Source organism: Dendrobates tinctorius, unplaced genomic scaffold (assembly GCF_039654945.1).
Source record: "Dendrobates tinctorius isolate UK_male_01 unplaced genomic scaffold, ASM3965494v1 ptg000003l, whole genome shotgun sequence".
Lineage (NCBI taxonomy): Eukaryota > Metazoa > Chordata > Amphibia > Anura > Dendrobatidae > Dendrobates > Dendrobates tinctorius.
In genome coordinates this window covers 23,723,469-23,741,594 of record NW_027361671.1, presented here as the reverse complement: position 1 = coordinate 23,741,594, position 18,126 = coordinate 23,723,469, and the positions used below count along the sequence as shown (strand labels likewise).

The window sequence follows — 18,126 nt, the reverse complement described above, 5'->3', positions numbered from 1 at the left end:
TCTGTATATACTGTATGTTCCTCACTATACCTCTCCTACAGTGGGTACGGAAAGTATTTAGACCCCTTTAAATTTTTCACTTTGTTTCATTGCAGCCATTTGGTAAATTCAAAAAAGTTCATTTTTTACTCACTAATGTACACTCTGCACCCCATCTTGACTGAAAAAAAAACAAATGTAGAAATTTTTTGCAAATGTATTAAAAAAGAAAAACTGAAATATCACATGGTTATAAGTATTCAAACCCTTTGCTCAGACACTCATATTTAAGTCACATGCTGTCCATTTCCTTGTGATCCTGCTTGAGATGGTTCTACTCCTTTATTGGAATCCAATCCAGCTGTGTTAAATTAAACTGATAGAACTTGATTTGTAAAGGCAGTCCCCTGCCTATATAAGAGCTCACAGCTCACAGTGCACGTCAGACCAAATGAGAATCATGAGGTCAAAGGAACTGGCCAAGGAGCTCAGAGACATAATTGTGGCAAGGCACAGATCTGGCCAAGATTGCAAAAGAATTTTTGCTGCACTCAAGGTTCCTATGAGCACATTGGCCTCCATAATCCTTAAATGGAAGAAGTTTGGGACCACCAGAAGTCTTCCTATACCTGGCCGTCCAGCCAAACTGAGCAATCGTGGGAGAAGAGCCTTGGTGAGAGTGGTAAAGAAGAACCCCAAGATCACTGTGGCAGAGCTCCAGAGATGCAGTAGGGAGATGGTAGAAAGTTCCACAAAGTTAACTATCACTGCAGCTCTACACCAGCCGGGCCTTTATGGCAGAGTGGCCCGACGGAAGCCTCTCCTCAGTGCAAAACGTACGAAAGCTCGCATAGAATTTGCTAAAAAACACATAAAGGAATTCCAGACTATGAGAAATAAGATTCTCTGGTCTAATGAGACAAACATAGAACTTTTTGGTGATAATTCTAAGCGGTATGTGTGGAGAAAACCAGGCACTGCTCATCACCTGCCCAATACAATCCCAAAAGTGAAACGTGGTGGTGGCAACATCATGCTATGGGGGTGTTTTTCAGCTGCAGGGACAGGACGACTGGTTGCAATTGAAGGAAACATGAATGCGGCCAAGTACAGAGAGATCCTGGATGAAAACCTCTTCCAGAGTGCTCTGGACCTCAGATTTGGCTGAAGGTTCACCTTCCAAGAAGACAATGACCATAAACACAGCTAAAATAACAAAGGAGCGGCTTCAGGACAACTCTGACCATTGTTGACTGTCCCAGCCAGAGCCCTGACCTAAACCCAATTGAGCATCTCTGGAGAGACCTGAAAACGGCTGTCCATCAACGTTCACCATCCAACCTGATGGAACTGGAGAGGATCTGCAAATTCAGGTGTGAAAAACTTGCATAATTTCCAAGAAGATTCCTGGCTGTGCTAGCTCAAAAGGGTACTTCTACTCAATACTGATCAAAGGGTCTGAATACTTATGACCATGTGATATTTCAGTTTTTCTTTTTTAATTGCAAAAATCTCTACATTTTTGGGTTTTTTTCAGTCAAGATGGGGTGCAGAGTGTACATTAATGAGAAAAAATGAACTTTTTTGAATTTACCAAATGGCTACAATGAAACAGTGTGAAAAATTTAAAGTGATCTGAATACTTTCCGTACCCTCTGTATGTATGTTCCTCTGCATCTTCTAGGTTTATTCCTCTCTATGTACATCTCCTAGGTATGTTCCTCACTATACTGTACATTTCGTTTGCAATGTCCTCTTTTCACATCTTCTAATCTTCTAGGTGTGGTCCTCTCTGACATATCCAGGTTATGTTCCTCACTGTACACCTATGTATGTTCCTTTTTAGAAAATCTTTTAGATGTGTTCCTCTCTGCATCTACTTTGTATGATTCTTGCTATACATCTCCTAGATACTGTATGTTCCACTCTGTGCATCTCCCAAGCATATTCCTCTGTATACATTTCCTAGCTGTGTTCTTCACTATAAATCTCCTAGTTATGTTCCTCCCCATGCATCTCATACAGTGGCTTGCGAAAATATTCAACCCCATTGCCACCCATTGGCTTTTTACCCATTTTGTTACATTATCACCTGTGTTTAAATATAGAAAAAGAAGCAACAAAGATCAGCTCACCTCCTCTCAAGTCCCACCGCTCGGATCATGCAGTGCTGTAAGTAATATGAAGGTGATGCAGAAGTCCAGCATGGGTGAAATCCATAAAAAATAACTTTTATTCCGTGGTGGATGTATCAACTTAAGTCCAGAGCTCCCCTAGGCATGAATATTCGGCAAGATCTTATGAATTATTATGAATGATACGTTATAATTCTTGTATTTTTTTTTTCTCTCCTGCCTTAAGCATAGTATCTGTATATGCAAATTCCAGGCTGAACTCATTAATTATCTGTAGGTGTTGCTCTGTTTCTGTTGTCTGCAGGATCAGAGGGTGTAACCTAATGGGCCTAGTCCTTTATAGCAGCCTTCTTCCATTTTATTTTTATCACAATGATTAAGGCGTCACGACCGTTGAAACGCGTATGATTTTAAATGCACTTTAAGCTTGTGACCAGGGCTGCCACTATGAATTTCAGGGCCCCATACTGTAAAAATTTTTGGGCCCCCTTGAGACTCCACCCAGGCTCCACCCCAGCTCCGCCTCCACCCCTTGAATCTTCCACAGCCCCACTGCCCACTCTTGGAAAAACTCCACTTCTGCACCACATCCTCACCAATCACGCATTAAAAGTTCCTAGATCATATACTGTATATAGCCATCAGCTTTTGTTCTGGCCAAAAGAATTTTAAGCCGCCACCATGACAAGGTAGACTCTTTTGGCCGAGCACTACTCTACTATAACCTATTAAACATTTGTTAAAATACCCAATAATCTTTTTTTTTTTTTTTTTTTTTTTTAAGGTATATTTTTCTTTAAGGAAATGAGTCACATACATTTTTTTTTAAATAATTGAAACCAGATTGTGACTTTTTTATAATCTGTATTTCTGACTGCAGATTATTGTATTCTGTTTTCTGTATATTTATGGAAACTGTAGGTGGATATCGATCTGTGCTCGGACAGCAGTGCATGGATGGGCCCTGGGTCTCCTGACTAGAGCTCAGCAGCATCATAGCATGTATGAGGATGCAGGCCAGAAGATCGGCGCCCAGTCCATGCACTGCAGTGCGAGCGCAGAACAATTTCCCAAATAAAGATGTTTCCCAACCATATATACCCACTTTTTATTTTTCCATCAATATGGCCATGTGAGGGCTTGTTTTCTGCGGACGAGTTGTAGTTTTGAATGACATGATTAGCTTTACCATACAGTGCACTGGAAAATGGGGAAAAAAAATTCAAAGTGAGGTGAAATTGCAAAAAAAGTGGAATTCTACAATTATTTTTGGTAGTTTCAGCAGCCTCCCATCTCACCTCAGCAGCCTCTCATCTCCTCACCGCAGCAGCCTCCCATCTCCTCACCTCAGCAGATTCCCATCTCACCTCAGCAGATTCCCATCTCACCTCAGCAGATTCCCATCTCCTCACATCAGCAGATTCTCGTCTCACTCCCCTCTGCAGCCTCCCCAGAGTCCTCACACACTGCCCGCCTCCTCGGCACAGACTTCAGTATCTCCCGTCTCCCAGAAACATGACATGCTGCTCTGCTCCAGAATGAAGAGCGCGCAGCGTGTCACATGACCAGCGTCAGGACCATGATGCACTCGGGCCCGCTGCTGCTCAAAGGTACAACACCGATTTCTGGCCGCCAGATGCACTAACAACACTGTAGGTGTATCTTTAAATCACCGCAGTGTTATTAAGTATCTGGCTTGCAGCGGCCATGAACTATTGCGCCTGGGGCCCAAACAGTAGTAGCAAGAGAGGAGGGCCCAAGCTGCCAGCGAATCCGGGCCCCCCTTTTTGTTACTGTTCATCGGGCCCCATACAGTAGTAAGTGCAGTAATGCCCTGATGGCGGCCCTGCTTATGACTGTCACTGGTAAAGAATTACCAGTTTTTTGTGTCTCTGGATATAAAGATGGATTTTGGACTTATGTGCTTTTAATGAAAATTGAATAAAAGTTATTTTTTATGGATTTCACCCTCGCTGGACTTCTGCTTCACCTGTGTTTAAATAGTTTTGTAATCCGGTTTGTGTGTGATGCACAAGCTTTAAATAGTCTAAGTTGGTGAAGTGAGAAAAATACAGGCATAAATAAAATTTATGGTATCAAATAACTAAAAAATGGCATTTGCATATTTATTCACCCCTTTTGCAATGAAGCCCCTAAAACATTGTGGTGCAAGCAATTACCTTCTTAAGTCACATGCTTGGTGAAAGGAAGTCCACCTGTGTGCAGTCTAAGTGTCACATGGTCGGTCAGTATATACCTTTTCTAAAAAGCCACATAGGCTGCAACATCATTAACCCCTTTTAATAGCACAGTTAGACCATGGATGGTATAATACGTCATGGAGATCGGACGTGCTCACAGGGAGTGTGGCCGATCGTGGCTGGGTGTCAGCTGATTTTCACAGCTGACACCTGGCACTAAGTGCCAGGAGTGGTCACGGCCCACTCCCAGCACTTTAACCCCTGAAACACTGATAAAACAAGATCTCAGCATTCTGGTGCCGGCAGAGGGGCTGACAGCCCCTCTGCCTTTGGATTGGAGACCCTGCGGCATGCCGCGGGGTCGCAATCGCTGCTATGGTAACTCAATGTCGTCATGACAACATCCGGGTCACCAGAGCTGAGAAACTTCCTGTCATGCTCAGTGTATGTTGTCAGGAAGTCACTCTGGTCATTGTGCAGAAAGTGCAGCGCTGACAGCTTGGCATGCAGATGCTGCTTCATCTGCATGCTATAGAAGCGATCAGCCTGCACAGAATGATTGTCCCATAGTGGGACAAAGTGTAAAAGTAACAATAAAGTAAAAAACAATTAAAATAATTGTAACAATATTTAAAAAAAAATAATTAAAAAAATGTATTATATCAATAAATATTTGAATGAAAAAATATATAAACAAGAAAAGTACACATATTTGGTATTGCCATGTCCTTAACGACCCGACCTATAAAACTGTCCCACTAGTTAACCCCTTTAGCGAACTCCATAAAAAAGGGAAAAGAAACAATGCTTTATCATCATACCGCCGAACAAAAAGTGGAATAACACGCGATCAAAAAGACAGATATAAATAAACATAGTAACGCTGAAAACTTCATCTTGTCCTGCAAAAAACAAGCCACCATACAGCTCCATCACCAGAAAAAGAAAAGTTATAGCTCTCAGAATAAAGCGATGTAAAATAGTTATGTTTTATATAAAATAGTTTTTATTCTATAAAAGCTCCAAAACATGAAAAAAAAAATATGAGGTATCGCTGTAATCGTACTGATCTGAAGAATAAAACCGCTTTATCAATTTTACCACACGTGGAATGGTATAAACACCCCCCCAAAAGAAATTCATGAATTGATAGTTTTTGTTCAATCTGCCTCACAAAAATCATAATAAAAAGCGATAAAAAAAGTAATGTGCCCGAATATGGAACCAATAAAAACGTCAACTCGTCCCGCAAAAAAACAAGATCTCACATGACTCAGTGGGCCAAAATATGGAGAAATTATAGCTATCAAAATATGATGATTCAAAAACTATTTTTTGCAATAACAAGTGTCTGCCATGTGCCCAAACAGTGATTTACCCCCACATATGGGGTATCGGCGTACTCCAGACAAATTGCACAACAACTTTTGGGGTCCAATTTCTCCTGTTACCCTTAGTAAAATAAAAAATGGGGGTGGAAAGATCATTTTTGTGGAACAAAATGATTTTTTATTTTTTACGGTTCTACGTTATAAACTTCTGTGAAGCACTTGGGGGTTCAAAGTGCTATCCACACATCTATATAAGTTCCTTAGGGTGTCTCCTTTCCAAAATGGTGTCACTTAGGGGTTTCCACTGTTTAGGCACATCAGTGGCTCTCCAAACGCGACATGGCGTCCAATCTCAATTCCAGTCAATTTTGCATTGAAAAGTCAAACTGTGCTCCTTCCCTTCCAAGCTCTGCCATGCGCCCAAACAGTGATTTACCCCCCTATCGCTGTTTAACTTTTAACCCTTGTAACTTCCTAGCAAAAAAAATGTAGTTACAAAATTGTACTGATGTAAAGTAAACATATGGGAAATGTTACTTATTAAGTATTTTGTGTGAAACATCTGTGTGATGGGCATGAAAATTCAAAGTTGCAAAATTGCAAAATTTTTGCCAAATTTCCATTTTTTTCACAAATAAACACAAGTAATATCAACAAAATTTTACCACTAACATGAAGCACAATATGTCACGAGAAAACACTGTCAGAATCACCGGGATTCATGGAAGCGTTCCAGAGCTATTACCTTATAAAGGGACAATGGTCAGAATTGTAAAAATTGGACTGGTCATTAACATGCAAAGAACCCTTGGGGGTAAAGGGGTTAGGCAAGAGGCACCACTTACCAAACACCATGACCACCAAGGAGCTCTCCAAACAAGTCAGGGACAAAATTTTTGAGAAGTGCATGTCAGGGTTGGGTTATTAAAAAAAAAAAAAAAAAATCTTCCAATCTCTGATGATCCCCCAGAGCACCATCAAATCCATTATCATCAAATATAAAGAACAGAGTGCCACAACAAACCTGCCAAGAGAGGTCCACCTGCCAAGAGAGGTCCACCCACCAAAACTCTCAGCCCGGGCATGGAGGGCATTAATCGATCAATCAGGGAGGCAGCACAGAGACCAAATGTAACTATGAAGTAGCTGCAGAGTTCCCAAGCAGAAACTGAAGTATATGTCCATACGACCACAATGAGCCATGTACTCCATAGAGGTGGCTTTTATGGAAGCGTGGGCTTAAAAAAAAACTTAAGCACAAAAACTGAAAGGCTTGTTTTAAGTTTGCCTAAAGATATGTGGGAGACTCCCCAAGTGTATGGAAGAAGGTCCTGTGGTCAGATGAGATCAAAATTTTTTAACTTTTTGGCCAACAAGGTAAATGCCTTTTTCTGGCTCCAAACCAACACAGCTCATGACCCCAAGAACACCATTCTCAAAGTGAAAGATGGTGGTGGCAGCATCATGCTGTGGGGATGTTTTTCAGCAGCAGGGAGAGGGAAAATGAACCAAGTCAAGGAGAAGATGGATGGTGCGAAATACAGAGATATTCTTAAACAAAGCTTGTTTCAGTCTGTTAGTGATTTGAGACTCAGATGGAGGTTCACCTTCCAACAAGACAAAAAGCAACACTCAAATGGTTTAAGGGGAAACTTATACATATTTTGGAGTGGCCCAGTCAAAATCCATCCAATTGAGAATTTGTGGTTAGACTTGAAGATTGCTGTTCAACAGAGGAAACCATCTGACATCTAAAGGAGCTGGAGCAGTTTTTGCTTTGAGGAATGGGCAAAAATACCAGTGGCAAGATGTGGAAAGCCATAGAGACTTATCCAAAGAGACTTTCAACTGTAATTGCAACAAAAAGGAAGGAAACCAGACCAAATCTATGCAAACTCTGGAAGAACACATACAAACTCCTTGCAGATTGTCCTTGGTGGGATTTAAAGCCTGGACACCAGCGCTGCAAAGCAACAGTGCTAACCACTGAGCCAATGTGCTGCCCAAGGTTCAGCTTTCTCATTTTGTTTTGCCCTCTTTTCCTCTCTGGCAGAGATTTTTACTCATCTCCCCTCTGTTGTTGAGGTTTTCTCCCCTCTAATATTACCTTCCTGTTTAAAATTAAATAACCACTGGGGCTCATTATGTCCGCCCACAGATCACCTGCTGCAATGCAACACTCCCATCCACCTTGGGATAAATTATTATATTCTGCACATAAATAGGCTAATAATGCATAGTGATAAAAGTGGAACATATGTATTATAACACCTACAAATACTTGGATACCCACACGTGTCCAAGTATTTAAGACCTCACAGGATCAGTAGACCACACTTATCACTTATAGTAGATGCGCCAACCTGTCAGTTTATAAGAGTCCATAGGTTCACTTTTCTTGTTCAAATGCATTCAGGAGCTTTACTTGTGGATATAGGCTTTTAGGTCATAGCCACCGGTCAGGGCACGACTACAGGACTGACAGGATCCTTTTGGACTTATTTGAGAGATCCTTGTCTCGCAACCTTTGAACAAGTAACGCAAACCTGCGGACTCATATACACTGACAGGTTGGCGTATTTACTATATGTTTTAGTGTAGTCTATTGATCTTATGAGCTCTTAAATGTTTGGATACACAGTGCTATATATGTGGGTGTTATAATACGCATGTTCCACTTTTATTACTCTGCGCAAGTGAATGAAATTACAATAGTTATGCCTATTATACAGATTATTTGTACTGTGAATACTTCATGTTCTTTCTTCAGATTTCTCATTGTTCTTGCTTTCCTCTGCATTCTGGCTTTTTATTTTATTTTACTCATTTATATAGCGCCATTAATTCCACAACACTTTACAGACATTATGATCACTGTCCCCAATGGAGCTCACCAGTGTAAATTCCCTATCAGTATGTCTTTGGAGTACCCGGAGGAAACCCACGCAAACACGGGGAGAACATACATACAGTTAGGTCCATATATATTTGGACAGAGACAACATTTTTCTAATTTTGGTTCTAGACATTACCACAATGAATTTTAAACAAAACAATTCAGATGCAGTTGAAGTTCAGACTTTCAGCTTTCATTTGAAGGTAGCCACATTAAAATTGGATGGAGGGTTTAGACGTTTCAGGTCCTCAGCATGTGCCACCCTGTTTTTAAAGGGACCAAAAGTAATTGGACAGATTAAGTAAAATGTTCTTTTCTAGTACTTGGTTGAAAACCCTTTGTTGTCAATGACTGCCTGAAGTCTTGAACTCATGGACATCACCAGACGCTGTGTTTCTTCCTTTTTGATGCTCTGCCAGGCCTTCACTGCGGTGGTTTTCAGTTGCTGTTTGTTTGTGGGCCTTTCTGTCTGAAGTTTAGTCTTTAACAAGTGAAATGCATGCTCAATTGGGTTGAGATCAGGTGACTGACTTGGCCATTCAAGAATATTCCACTTCTTTGCTTTAATAAACTCCTGGGTTGCTTTGGTTTTATGTTTTGGGTCATTGTCCATCTGTAGTATGAAACGACGACCAATCAGTTTGGCTGCATTTGGTTGGATCAGAGCACACAGTATGGCTCTGAATACCTCAGAATTCATTCGGCTGCTTCTGTCCTGTGTCACATCAATAAACACTAGTGACTCAGTGCCACTGGCAGCCATGCATGCCCAAGCCATCACACTGCCTCCACCATGTTTTACAGATGATGTGGTATGCTTTGGATCATGAGCTGTACCACGCCTTCACCATACTTTTCTCTTTCCATCATTCTGGTAGAGGTTGATTTTGGTTTCATCTGTCCAAAGAATGTTCTTCCAGAACTGTGCTGGCTTTTTAAGATGTTTTTTAGCAAAGTCCAGTCTGAGTGGCTTGCATCGTGCAGTGAACCCTCTGTATTTACTTTCATGCAGTCTTCTCTTTATGGTAGATTTTGATATTGATACGCCTACCTCCTGGAGAGTGTTGTTCACTTGGCTGTCTGTTGTGAAGGGGTTTCTCTTCACCATGGAGATTATTCTGCGATCATCCACCACTGTTGTCTTCCGTGGGCACCCAGATCTTTTTACATTGATGAGTTCACCAGTGCTTTCTTTCTCAGGATGTACCAAACTGTAGATTTTGCTACTCCTAATGTAGCAATTTCTCGGATGGGTTTTTTCTGCTTTTGCAGCTTAAGGATGGCTTGTTTCACCTGCATGGAGAGCTCCTTTGACCGCATGTTTCCTTCACAGCAAAACCTTCCAACTGCAAGCACCACACCTCAAATCAACTCCAGGCCTTTTATCTGCTTAATTGAGAATGACATGACGAAGGGATTGCCCACACCTGTACATGAAATATCCTTGGATTCAATTGTCCAATTACTTTTGGTCCCTTTAAAAACAGGGTGGCACATGTTAAGGAGCTGAAACTCCTAAACCCTTCATCCAATGTTAATGTGGATACCCTCAAATGAAAGCTGAAAGTCTGAACTTCAACTGCATCTGAATTGTTTTGTGTAAAATTCATTGTGGTAATGTCTAGAACCAAAATTAAAAAAAATGTTGTCTCTGTCCAAATATATGGACCTAACTGTACAAACATACAAACTCCTTGCAGATGTTGTCTACAACCTTTCCATTCATATTCCAGAATTTTATACTTTTTCTTTTGTCTCCTTATTTCTTTGCCATGTTCCATGTATAAATGTAGTAGTGTTTTCGCAGTTTCCCAATCTTCCACCTCTGCTGATACTCCCTGTCCTCCTGTGTTCTCTCCTTTACCTCTTGGGTTTCCCTCTGGTTCGTTTCCTCTTCCTTTTCCTCCATCTGTTTGATGCTCTGTTCTAAGTGTCACCCTTTCTTGCCTTCTCCTTGAGTCTCTTCTTCCAGTTCTCCCTCCTCTTCCTCTCTTCTCTGTGTACAGAAATGACATTGCCATAAACATTTAGGCTGTGACTAGCTCTCCTTCTCATTCGGAGCCTGATTGCAGTTAATACAAACTTTCTCTCCTCATCTGTGAGGAGGTAAAACTAAATTATGTGGATAGTGTTGTGGTTTCCCTTGGGAAATCTGCAGATATTTTGGAGGGGTTGCGCAGCTAAGTCTTTCTTTTGCTTGGAAGCGTTATGGGATTTCTCTGGCTTGCTTCCTAGCCCCTCTGTTTTACAACCTACAGTATGCATATATTATGGCACCTAATCTGGGAGAGGGAATGGGGTCCTGGGACTGTGATGTGTGTTCTCCAATCAGACACAACTGGCTGAGCTTCTGAAAAGGAAACTTCTCCTCCACTGAGATAGGAAGCCCCAGGAGTGACTGGTTTGAAGGCTGCTAATTCTTCTTATGTTTCCAATTGTCAGATATTTAAATCCGTCCTCAGTTCCTTCCCAGGCCAATTTAGAAGCGTAAACCGGATAATAAATAAGGTTAACACTGCTATTTGCAATATGGTAAATTATTTAGGAACATGATTATTTCTGGTTTTATTCTGAAGACTTCATATTACCTGTAGGAAATAAGGTCATAGTGGTCGAAATCCTACAGAGCAATCTCAAGTATCGCCCAATCTTGCACCTCTACAAAAATCCCTGGAAGATCTCCAACCACATATGACTAAAAGTAGCATCTCTTTCTGTATGGGATAAATTTTATAAATGTTTCCCCATGTCAGGATATAACAGCTCTTATGACATTTTTTCACCAAACGCAGAATATATTGACTTTCCAGGCTACAGGATGTTCTCCGATTTTTCTCCTCTGATGTTGTCCTAGTGATGTCTCTGAGAGTCAGGGATGTGTCAAGAGCCTCCTTACATTTCATCTCTGAAGAGCTCTTGTTCCTCTGAAAGAAAGTAGGGAAACTGCTCCAGTGACCCTGAGAACCATGCCCACACTGATTATGTATGGGAAATCTGTAAGGTCCTGAGGATTTCAGTATTGACACTAAATGGCCGAGATTTGACACTTCAAGGAAAAATAAGACCAGAAATGTGCCATGTAGTACACGAGGACTGATCCCACAAAAGGGGCTGAGGAAAGTCTTGCATCTTGACACACACATGTGAACAATGGGCTGGATGATCTCAGAACCATTTTCCATGTGTGATGGTGAGGAGCAGTGGACGGTGGGGGGGGGGTTAGAGGACCACTCTCACTGAGGCTTTGTGTAGTCATAACTACTTGCAGTTTCCACTTTTTGTTCGCATTTTCATTGATTGTGTTGTGAAGATTTCACTAGATCAGTGACAGCTCTTTATTTGCATAATTATATGCTCTGGACTAAAGAGAAAACTCACCCCCAAATTTCATGGGTCATCAACCAGCAACAATCAGTGTTTTATCATCTGTGCTGAGCAGAACCTGAAGAGTTGCATGTGTCTTGGAAGTGTCTTAGAAACTTTTTTTTTCTTCCTACTCCTGGCTGAAGTAGAGGTTCTGGCCCCTTCAATGAAGGAACAATCTCAGGGAAAGTCTTTGTGAGCTCTGTTCTGTTTGAAGGCAAACGAGTTTATCACTGGGTGCTCCAGCCATGTCAGTGAGGGCTTCCAGCACCAGCATCTCTCCTGTCTGTTTGGGGTGTGCACTTTACATACAGGGAAACAACCAGACCTCTACAAAATGACTAAACTCTTGAAACCCTGTAAGACATCCAGATCGTTAGCAATCAGATGGATAAATAGAATGATTTACTATCATTCCAAATGAAGAATGACCCGTTTTATACCAGTGGTTTTACTAGAATGAAGAATGACCCGTTTTATACCAGTGGCTTTTACTAGAATGAAGAATGACCCGTTTTATACCAGTGGCTTTTACTAGAATGAAGAATGACCCGTTTTATACCAGTGGCTTTTACTATCTTATTTTACAATATAACTTGCATATAATGAACTGTAATAATCTGATAGCAGGAAGCCTGTTGCATCATCTTATCCTTACAATGCATGTAGACACATTATGCACATAAAGCCTTGATACTTTATCAATCTATGCTTTAAACACATTATTATTTCTTGCCTTTAAGAGAAGGGATAAAACAAATGGCGCAGTTTCTGCCTCCACCAAAAAAATGACTTAAATTCTAGTCTTTTTGAATACGAGCTGTCCCCATGGTCGGGCAGGTGAGGGCTGCTCCCATTCTGGCCTGAGAACTTCTCCTGTCCTCCATGACCTTGGAATAATCGGGCAGCATTGGGCTGGATACTGGGCAGGGTTCTGTTCCCAGACTACATGTGATGGGAAAGTGAATGGTACTCCTGATAATAAAATGGCAAAATAAGAGGTCACTGCAGCTGGAACCCCCCCCCATAACGAAAATGGCCACTTATTACAATCATACAGACACGGCGGAATTGTCGGAGAAAGACTTTCAAGCAAATGGGGGATGATTTATCTTGTTAGATAAATGATGTAGAAACATTTTACATAGATGGCTAGTTTATCTACAGATCTACTGAATATCTCTATTATCTATGTCTATCTGCCTATTATATCGATCTATCATTAATATGATCTATGAGAGATATCTATCATTAATATCGATTATCTATTGACAATATCTATTTTCTACCATTAATATCTATTATCTATCTGTCCATCGTTCTTCTTGTCTTTTGTTCCTTTGGCCCCTCTGACAGTCTGTCTACCCTTGCATCTCTTTCCTGGGTAGTGAATGTAAAACATCGGAAACTTCCTCTTCACAACCGAGAATCTGATCAGTTCGGAGCTGAGCTGCAGACGATCATCCCCCTGTGTGTGACCTGGAGTGTGCGGTGTGTGACCAGGAGTGTGCGGTGTGTGATCAGGAGTGTGCGGTGCGTGACCAGGAGTGTACGGTGCGTGACCAGGAGTGTGCGGTGCGTGACCAGGAGTGTGCGGTGCGTGACCTGGAGTGTACGGTGCGTGACCTGGAGTGTGCGGTGCGTGACCTGGAGTGTGCGGTGCGTGACCTGGAGTGTACGGTGCGTGACCTGGAGTGTACGGTGCGTGACCTGGAGTGTACGGCGCGTGACCGGGAGTGTACATTGCGTGATCAGGAGTGTACGGTGACTTTCTCGGTGTCGGGAGCTCCACAGTCCGCGCTGCTGACAATCACCACACTCTTCCTATAGATCGTGTATTTGATCAGTTACATGTCCAATCCACAATGGGAGCGAATCAGAGTAAATGTCGGAGAAGTGTAAATCGGGGCCTGAAGGAGCCACTGCTGAGTGCAGGTGACAGCTGTGCTGCGTGTGGTGACTGTGCACACAGTGCAGCCGGGCAGGTGATGGCTGCTGTCCCCGCTGCGGAGATAGCACCATGGACAGCGCTCAGCATCTCCTGCCCAGCGACCTGCGCACGGAGCAGGCAGTGGGTGAGCGGGGAGCTCGGGGTGATCGCAGGTAGCAGCTCCGTGCAGGACACCTGGGCAGAGGAGGAGGTGAGTGGCGTCTGAGGAGCTGGACCCGGTGCAGGCAGCTGGTTAATTGCAGCCACTGAGGAGCGGCAGAAAGGAGTGTGCTGCTAAACACCCTGACAGCAACTGCACCGGACCCTCAGCTAGGAGGCACGGTTAACCCTTACTGGGCGAGCCTGCCAGGACAAGGGCCACGGTTTGAAAGATAAGAGGGGATGATGGCTCCTTATGGGCAGCGAACGGGTTAAGCAGAGCTCGTCTGAAGCTGCAGCAGATCCGGGCTGCTCACAAGGCTGCGACACTTACTGGTGTGTGAGACTCCGCTCCCCCCATTACCAGCCCTGAGAGCAGAGAGACCCTCAGACACTGGTGGTCACCGCACACACTCACAGCTAGCTATCCATCTATCTATCTATCTATCTATCTATCTATCTATCTATCTATCCATTATCTATCTATATATTATCTATCTATCTATCTATCTATCTATTTATTATCTATCTATCTATCTGTCTATTTATCTATCTATTATCTATCTATCTATCTATCTCTCTCTCTCTCTCTCTATATATACATACACACATGCATCTGACAATATTCCAAAACAGTGTGCTCTCTATCTATCTATCTATCCATCTATCTATCTATCTATCTATCTATCTATCTATCCATCTATCTATCTATCTATATATTATCTATCTATATATTATCTATCTATCTATCCATCTATCTATCTATCTATCTATCTATCTATCTATGCATTATCTATCTATATATTATCTATCTATATATTATCTATCTATCCATCTATCTATGTATTATCTATCTATCTATCTGTCTATTTATCTATTATCTATCTATGCATTATCTATCTATATATTATCTATCTGTCTGTCTGTCTATGTATTATCTATCTATTATCTATCTATCTATTTATCTATCTATTATCTATCTATCTATCTATCTGTCTGTCCATCTATTATCTATCTATGTATTATCTATCTATCTGTCTATGTATTAGCTATCTATCTATTATCAATCTATCTATCCCATATTTATCTATCTATCTATCATCTATCTATCTATTATCTATCTATCTATCTGTCTGTCTATTTATCTATTATCTATCCATCTATCTGTCTGTCCATCTATTATCTATCTATGTATTATCTATCTATCTATTATCTATCTATTATCAATCTATCTATCCCATATTTATCTATCTATCTCTCTATCTATCTACACTATATAGATTATATAATCTGTGTATGCTTATACATATGTATTCATACAGTTTGAGACAAACCTGCATGTATATCTATATATTTATATATTATAACTTATACTTTTGTTCTCTTGCAGCAAAGTAAGTTTTACAAAACTATTGTATTTGCTTTTAAGTAAACTTCACTCCGTCTGTCTCAACTCAATATATATATATATATACTGCTCAAAAAAATAAAGGAAACCCTAAACAATTCATTGTATTATTAGTGTCCCCATGTGTTTGAGCAGTATATATATATATATATAGGTTTTTAACCGTGAAACCCTTGTGATCACCAAAAGACAGACTGCACCGAATAAAGGTGCCCGGAGCGATCACGGGGTGAGGATGGAGCCTGTCGCGATAGCAGCAGTGTGATCCGCAGTCAGTGTTCTCCCTGTCTCCTGATACACTCAGCACAGCCCGAGTTCTATTGTTCTGCGAGTTAGAATTATTGTTGTCTATTTTAATTCGGTTGCTTTTTTGTAAAACAAATAACTGTGACCTTTTGCGCTATGTCCCAGCTGATTTATTCTATATGTCACCCTGTGTCATTCAGGTGTAATATCGATATATCATTTCCCTAAGTAATTTCTCAGATTGTGCAACTTCAAAGAAAAAACAAAAAAAAAGCTCTGCGACTTATTTCGTTCACTATCTACAATGTGTGACACCGCTCCAGTCTGTGGGAGAAAGATTGAGGACAGATTTCCAATGAGGAGAAGTGTCTCCATGTGATGTGTGTGCTAAGCTGGAGACCGAAGCAGCAGGGACTGGGCTGCTGCCGATCAGTGCTGGTGAAGCAGCCACTACTACTAGTAACGTCAGGGGAGAATATCTCCACACCTGCCAGACTGTAATACCTGGTCAGGAAATAGTTACCAAAATGACACAAATTAAAACATAAATTGGATTTGTTTTAACATCGGGCAAACATCATAAACGAAATATATATTGATTGGTCCACTAAATAAATAATCTATTAATGAGTTTGGTTATATTTTGTTTAATAATACCTAAAAAGGGGAATGAAAGACAATTTCTTCACCAACATCACATAATTGAACCTGTAATACATTACTGATCCTAATGGAAGTTTTGGAATATTTTTTATTACAGAATGTGACTGTAATGATTCCTATTATTTTTTGTAAATATTTATTCCATTGCAAAGTAGATGCATAAATAGTTAAATGTATATAGATAGGTAGATATGGTTTATTAGATTATCTATCTAATATTTATTATTCCTGCACTGAAAGTGTTAGGAAATGTTTACTACTTCTGTCACACCCAATAATTAGAAGTACAGGAGAATATAAAGAAACAGAAATATATTTATTTTTTCACTTTGTTTTCGTTTTCTATTTTTCAATCAATCTTTATCCAGGTGACTGACAATCTGCAGGTCCGGCTGCTCCATGATCTGACAGCACAGGATCCACTATAGAGAATCTCACAGACCGGCGCTAACGCGTTTCCACTATACTCGAATACAGACTCGGCAAACGACTTTTAGTTTAGAATCTTTCTTCTTGCTCTTTTCCTTCTTTCTATCTCTTTGCCTGTGATTTATGTGTCGTATAATCCTTAGCACTGTTTTTTCTATTATTGTATCTGATCCGTGTTTTATGCCTTATTATAATTTAAGTTACATTACATTTCATACATAAGGAGATATTAGTCCTCAAAATCTTTTCTATCTGCTCAGTTACCTTCTAAACCGATCGTTTATATACATTATATGCAATGCAGTGTGGATTATATAAAGAGTGCGAAGATATATATCTCTTTATTTTCTGTTTTATACTAGAAATGCTGTAAAAAATTAGAAATGATTAAATAATAATCTAAACAAAGAAAAAATTCATAAATAATCGCAAAAAAAATGGGTAGCACTCAATAGGAAATTTCACGAAAAACAAAAACAAGAACATCCTGTATTTATTGGTCTATGTGAACAGGTATCTATCTATCTATCTATCTATCTATGTATAATCTATCATCTATTTATTATTTATCTATCTATTATATTATCTATCGTCTATCTATTATCTATCTATATCTATCTACTGTATGTATAATCTATCATCTATTTATTATTTATCTATCTATGCATTTTCTATCTATCTATCTATTATCCATCTATTACACTATCTATCATCTATCTATGTATAATCTATCATCTATTTATTATTTATCTATCTATCTATCTATCTATCTATCTATCTATTATACTATCTATCTATCACACTATTTATCATCTATCTATGTATAACATGTCATCTATTTATTATATATCTATCTATCTATCTATCTATTATACTATCTATCTATCACACTATTTATCATCTATCTATGTATAACATGTCATCTATTTATTATATATCTATCTATCCATCCAGCCATATATAATCTATTTTATCTATCATTTATCTGTGTCTCTCTCCAACTAGTGTATATTTTGAGGGGAAATGGTATATATTGGTATATTTGTAAAATGGTATATATATATATACATCTGAAATATATTTATCATAATTAATAAAACACATAGATAAATGTATTTGTGTAGAACAAATATTTAAATTATTTCAATGACAATTTACCTTTCCTTGTATAAGACAGGTGCTGTGACTAGGTAGATTTACAGTATGGATGATTCTACTGTAGAGAGATACAGATGATAGATGGATGCTATTAATAGTAAAGCAATGTAACTGCGATCTCATCCCGGGGACTGAGGAGCAGAATGTGGAGAGGATGGGAACTTGTTGAGGGTTTGCAGATGGCGTCACTGCTCTAGAGCGACACCTAGCAGCCACAGAGGAAATGAC

At 40.1% G+C, this 18,126-nt stretch overlaps 1 long non-coding RNA gene across 1 annotated transcript; it reads left to right on the top strand.

Moving 5' to 3' along the window:
* The first annotated feature begins 13,673 nt into the window (after positions 1 to 13,673).
* Positions 13,674 to 17,855, top strand: LOC141088966 (uncharacterized). The gene is made up of 2 exons (XR_012232119.1): positions 13,674 to 14,046; positions 16,680 to 17,855. It is a non-coding gene; the product is annotated as an uncharacterized lncRNA (long non-coding RNA).
* Positions 17,856 to 18,126: the final 271 nt, after the last annotated feature.